This window comes from Ursus maritimus, unplaced genomic scaffold (genome assembly GCF_017311325.1).
Source record: "Ursus maritimus isolate PB19 unplaced genomic scaffold, ASM1731132v1 scaffold_32, whole genome shotgun sequence".
Classification (NCBI taxonomy): domain Eukaryota; kingdom Metazoa; phylum Chordata; class Mammalia; order Carnivora; family Ursidae; genus Ursus; species Ursus maritimus.
Genome location: NW_024425786.1, coordinates 8,757,491 through 8,763,410, shown reverse-complemented (window position 1 = coordinate 8,763,410; position 5,920 = coordinate 8,757,491). Strand labels below are relative to the sequence as shown.

Genomic DNA, 5,920 nt, shown 5'->3' with positions numbered 1-5,920 from the left:
CCCCCATGATCCATATCTTTGACTTCTAAAGGCAAGGGGAGGGTAGGCTCAGTCCTAACTCATGGCAATGACAACATCACAGGTGACAATTCCTCCCATGGACATAGCACGTCCTCCCCCCTCCTTATTGTTATGATTTTAGCCAATCTTTACAACTTCCCCCAAAACCAAGGGAGGACAGTTTATCACCCTGTTTCAGAAAAGTAGAAACTGAGACTGGGTGAAAGAGAGTGACTTGTCAAAGCTCAAAGGGAGGTCACCTTGCAGGATTGAAGCTCTCCCATTGACAGGGTAATAATCACCTCTGCTCACAGGTAAATCATAGCTCCTGGATGCCCAACCACCTTAGAGATCAATGTGACCGTTCTGTGGGTGTCCTGAGAGGTGACAAAACAGGATGGTGAGCTCAGGAGAAAGGCTGTGGATTCTCTCAAAATAAAACTTTGTGATGGGGCGCCTGGGTGGCTCAGTCGATTAAGCGTCTGCCTTCAGCTCAGGTCATGATCCAGGGTCCTGAGATCTAGCCCCACATCGGGGCTCCCTGCTCAGCCGGGAGTCTGCTTCTCCCTCTCCCTCTGCTGTGCTCTCTCTCTGTCAAATAAAGAAATAAAACCTTTAAAAAATAAATTTAAAAAACACAAAAACAAAAACTTCATGAAAAGGTAATTAAAGAGCATTTTTGGGGAAGGGAACTGGGTATAAAAGAGTCAGCAGTGGGCTGGGAGTTAGGGGACCTGGTTCCATTTGCAGCTCGGTCATTATCATCATGCAACCTCAAACAAGTGAGGTAAGCGTTTACACTGCAGGTTCCCACCTGTAAAATGGGTCTAATAGCACCTTCCAACCTCATAAGCTGGTCAGGAAGTCCCACTAAATAAATGACTGTGTGTAAATGTGCTTTGATAAATTCAAAAATCTTCTACCCACACTGAATACCTGGAGGCAAAAGAATGCAGCCCAGAGCTCCTCAACCCACGGACCGAATTCAGAGGGGCTGCCAACGCGGATTGGAAATTCATCTTTATTTTCACTAACCTCTAACCGAAATTTAGCATCTCCTCCCATGATTAACTTTGGCATTTAGGTCGTTGTCACAAATAGAAATCATAGCGTTCATGTCCCGTTACGGTTGCTGCAGAGATCTTGAAATACTGGTCATGTTGATGTGACTTTGAAATTATGGAAATCATTAGACGTGCCACTTGATCCTAGTATGTAATCTATTAATGAAGAAGCACATGCTACCACTCACAAATTTGTTTTAAACACATATTTAGGGGCGGGGCACTTGGATGGCTCAGTCGATTAAGCATCTGCTTTCCACTCAGGTCATGATCCTGAGGTCCTGGGATCCCCCGAGTCAGGCTCCCCGCTCAGTGGGGAGTCTGCTTCTCCCTTTGCCCCTTCCCCCCATGCTCTCTCTCTCTTTCTTAAATAAATAAAATCTTAAAAAATATATATTAAATATTTTAATATATATTATATTTTAGATTTATATATTTTATATATTATAATATATGTTAATAACATATATTAAATATATATTTAAAATAAAAAAATATATATATATTTAGGGGCGCCTGGCTCACTCAGTGGAGCATATGACTTGATCTTAGGGTTGTAAGTTCAGGCCCCATATTGGGTGTAGAGATTACTTAAAAATAAAATCTTTTTTTTTTTTTAAGATTTATTTATTTATTTATTTTAACAGAGAGAGAGAGACAGCCAGCGAGAAAGGGAACACAAGCAGGGGGAGTGGGAGAGAAAGAAGCAGGCTCCCAGCAGAAGAGCCTGATGCGGGGCTCGATCCCAGAACTTCGGGATCACGCCCTGAGCGGAAGGCAGACGCTCAACAACTGAGCCACCCAGGAGCCCCAAAATCTTTTTTTTTAAGGCAATTTTTTTTTTTACTAACTATATACAACCCCACTGTTTTCTTTTTCTTAAAGATTTTATTTATTTATTTATTTATTTGAGAGAGAGAAAGCACAAGCCGGGGGAGCAGCAGAGAGAGAGGGAGAAGCAGGCTCCCCACTGAGCAGGGAGCCCGATGTGGGGCTCGATCCCAGCACTCTGGGATCATGACCCCAGCCAAAGGCAGACACTTCACCGACTGAGCCACCCAGGTGTCCCTTAAAAATAAAATCTTAAATTAAAAAAAATATATATATATATTTAAAACTTTAAAATTATGGCTCATGTTTAACACACACAAATAGGCCAAATGGGAGATAAATAGATAGGAGAGAAGGCTTATGATGGGAATTGGCTCTTGAAATTATGGAGGCTGAAGAGTCCCATGATCTGTCATCTGCAGATGAAGACCCAGGAAAGCCGGCGGTGTCTAAGTGGAAATTGGGGTCAAGAACCAGGAGCTGATGTCCAAAGGCAGATGTGTCCCAGCTCTAGCAGAAAAGAGCCCATTTGCCCTTCCTCTACCTTTGCGTTCTACTCAGGCCCTCAACGGATTGGGTGAGGCCCACCCACTTGGGAAGGACAACCTACTCAGTCCATTGATTCAGACACTAACCTCTTCCAGAAACACCCTCACAGACGCACCCAGAAATGACATTTTACCAGCTCTGGGGGCATCTCTTAGCCCAGTCAAGCGGACACCAAAAGTCAATCAGCACAGTGACCAGTTAGTTCAGATTTAGTATTTGTATGAACTCATAGATTTAACTAGATTGGAGATGTCTTGATCCTTTGACTCTATGAATCTTCTTGATGGTTCATCAATATCATCTTTGGCTTTCAGGAGCCTCTGCAAGGTGGGCCTATTTCCCGGCTCACACCTGCACTCTCCATTTCTCCAAGGAACCCCCTTCCTTGGACCAGGGAATGACATTTGGAGACTATAATCTGGGTGCTTGGGGTGCTCATTACACTGGGTTGTTTTTGCCAACAAGTTTAAAACCCCTGCCCTCAGAGCCCAGAGATGGCACTGGCTGCCAGCATTTAATTCTGACTGACCCCAGCCGGCAAGTGAGGAGCAGTTTGCTGGGGAGAAAGAAAGGAAAATGACCCTCCCAGGGCTTGAATATGGCCCCGGACAACGTGAGCCCGCTCCTTGGTGAGCTGTAGACTCAGACCACACTGAGTGCCGGCCTGCCTCGCAAGGTCACTTCATTTCTACAAATAAGGAGATCTCAAGGAGTAGTTTCCAAAGCTGTGACTCCCCAAGCAGGGGGAAGCAGGGTCCTTTTATTAGAGTTTGGGATGAATGGGATGAATCTTTAGAGAGGCATTGTAATATTATAATGAAGCCGAGGTACCTGTGGGCACTTTCTGACTCACCTGGACAGGTATGGTTCCCAGACATTTCTTTTCCTGTTTCCGCAACTTGTTAGTTTCTAAAAGATGAAATTGACAGGCGGAAGCTTCTTGGAGTTTCCTGAGTTCAGGAGGTCAGTTCTGAGTTCAGCGGGTCAAGAGGCTCCCTGGTGACAAATGGGGGACCAGCAGAGCAGGGCTGGACTGAGGGCAGCTGCCTCAGGCACCCTGAGCCTGGGCCATGATCATCTACACAAAGGGACATCAAGGTGCACCTGGGTGGCTCAGTCGGTTAAGTCACCTACTCTTGGTTTTGGCTCAGGTCATGATCTCAGGGTCATGAGACTGAGCCCTGCATTGGGCTCCGTGCTCAGTGTGGAGTCTGCTTGTGACTCTCTCTCCCTTTTCCTCTACCCCTTCCCTCCTCTCTCTAATAAATAAATAAATCTTAAAAGGGGGGGCATCAAAAGGGCCTAGGAAGGGGTTATCCCACAGCCACAAGCAAGGGAGAGCAGGCCTAGGAGGTGGAGACACTCAAGGAGGGAACTTTGGGATGGATTCCCTCCCTCCTTTGCTGGTTCAAACACTGCTAGTTTTCTTCTCCAGGATTCACTCCCTCCCTCCTGGAATCTCACACCATTAGCAGGGCTCATGGCTGCCTAGGGGAAAGACTACATTTCCCAGCCTACCCCACAGGAATGCCGGCTCACAAAGCTAAGTTCCGGCCAGTGGGATTGGTTAAAAAATTAACTTCCTCCTGAGTTTTATCAAATCCATTACGACCATCATTAAAAGTCGTTCTCATTCCGATTTTTCACAAATGCTCCAGCTCTGGTGTTAATGAACTCATCAGGAAAACAAAACCAAACCAACAGCAATACTTATAAATATGTCATAGAAAAAGCAGCCAATTACGCTTCAGTTGTTTGAAGTTATTTTTAGAAGCTTACAGTAAATGCAATGCTCAAAGCCAGAATCAGGAAGGTGCTGCGCCTTGCCAGGCATTTACCTCCCTAAAAGGTGTGTGTGAATAGGTACGCCCCAATCATCTTTTTAGAAAAAAAGTTTTATCCAAAGTCTGGGCAAAACCAGGTTAACTGGACGTTCTCTGTTGAGCAAACATCTGCGCCAGACTACGCGCGAGCCCCGGGAGCAGAAGCAAGTCGGTGCTTGGTGGCGGCTTCCAACCCGTCAACATTTTGAGTACAAAAGGCTTTCGATGAGGTTCTAGTTTTCTACAGCTGAGTTCTTTTCGGAAGGTGAAGCTCAAATTTGCACGGAAGGTCCGGGGCTGTCTGGTTTCTCAGATTCTCTGCCGGAATAGAAAAACAAGTGTCAAGCTGTTACACCAACCCCTTTTTCTGGGACCCTACTTCGCAGGTGCTCTTGAATACATTTTACACGTACTTAAGAAAACACGTGTAAATACCAAATGCGATCTCGGCGTACTAAATCCGAACAAAAAATATTGAGAAAACACTTACGGATTATAACCATCGTTTTTCCAGCAAGTGAAATCCCATAAAACAGGAAGTTAACAACTAAAACTAATCAGTCTGTTATTAAACAACAATAATAGCCTTGTTGAACACAAGGCCTCAAAAAATTGGCTAAAAACTCAGAATTGTTCCTCTCCACGGAAATCTTTAGTAAAAGGCGAAAGATTTATGCGATCTGAAGAGAAACCAGAGTATACCTGCCAAACCCCGCACACATTCCTCGGGTAACTGTTACCCCGAATTCAGTGATGGTGACTCTTTGCTAGGGGGGAAAAAAAACTAGTGATTTCTGTCTTTATCCTGGACAATTCTGTGAGAGCATCCTTATTCGGGGGGGGAAACTAATTCACAGGAAAAAGGGAAATCTAGTTATTTCTAAGTCAGAAATTGTCCGGTGTGCAATGCATTTTGGGTATGCAAATGAGTCTCCGTCGTCACGCCCCCGGTTCCTGGAAATGCCTTAAATAATACATTCGTTTTCCTGCTGGGACTGGGACTATCGCCAGGGGGCAGAGCGGAGGCCAGATTTTCGGGATTATAGATTTGAGTTTGGTCCGACCAGGAGTCTGACTCTGTTTTATAAGATTTGACTCAAAGTAAAAATGTCTTTTGCACTTAAATAAAATAATAAAAATAAAATAACACTTGAAAATATTTACATTCATTCATTCACTCATTCATTCAACAACAATCTGCTGAGCATTGTGTTAAACCCTGTGCTGGGCTCTAGGGATGGAGCGGTGTCCCCAGCATTTCATCCTCAAGGAGCATGTATGTGATGGGGGACCCAGGTGTGTATGGTGAGCACTCTGTGCCATCTGCGCAGAGCATTACAACCATAGAAGTAGGGCGGTGAAGGCTTTCTCGGCAGTGCAGAGAGGACGAGCGCCAGACGGCGGTCATTGCCAAGATATGAGCTTGGGTTTACCTTGAGGGCAACGGTGAGGCACGCAAGAGTTTTAAAAGAGACGAGCATGATCAGATGAGTGTTTTAAGGTGAAGTTTCCCTCTGCGTGGTCCCCAGACCAGCAGGTCAGTGTCACCTGGGTACCTGCCAGAGTCCCAAATTCTTGGGTCCCTCACCAGACCTACTGGATCTGAAACCCTGGGGGTGGGGCCCTGCAAGGCGGGATTGTGCGAGTCCCCCA

The 5,920-nt window shown here is 45.4% G+C and overlaps 1 long non-coding RNA gene and 1 other non-coding gene across 3 annotated transcripts; both read right to left on the bottom strand.

Annotated features, from left to right (window-relative positions):
- Positions 1-548: 548 nt before the first annotated feature.
- On the bottom strand, positions 549-4,963 carry LOC103666647. Of its 2 annotated transcripts, XR_569574.2 has the most exons (4): positions 4,758-4,963; positions 3,298-4,585; positions 1,036-1,220; positions 549-591 (listed from the first exon to the last, which is right to left on the bottom strand). It is a non-coding gene; the product is annotated as an uncharacterized LOC103666647 (long non-coding RNA). The 2 variants fall into 2 exon arrangements; XR_005839034.1 differs by lacking the exon at positions 1,036-1,220 and having other exon boundaries at positions 566-591.
- On the bottom strand, positions 4,851-4,967 carry LOC121099855. Its single transcript, XR_005831596.1, has one exon. It is a non-coding gene; the product is annotated as a U5 spliceosomal RNA (small nuclear RNA).
- Positions 4,968-5,920: the final 953 nt, after the last annotated feature.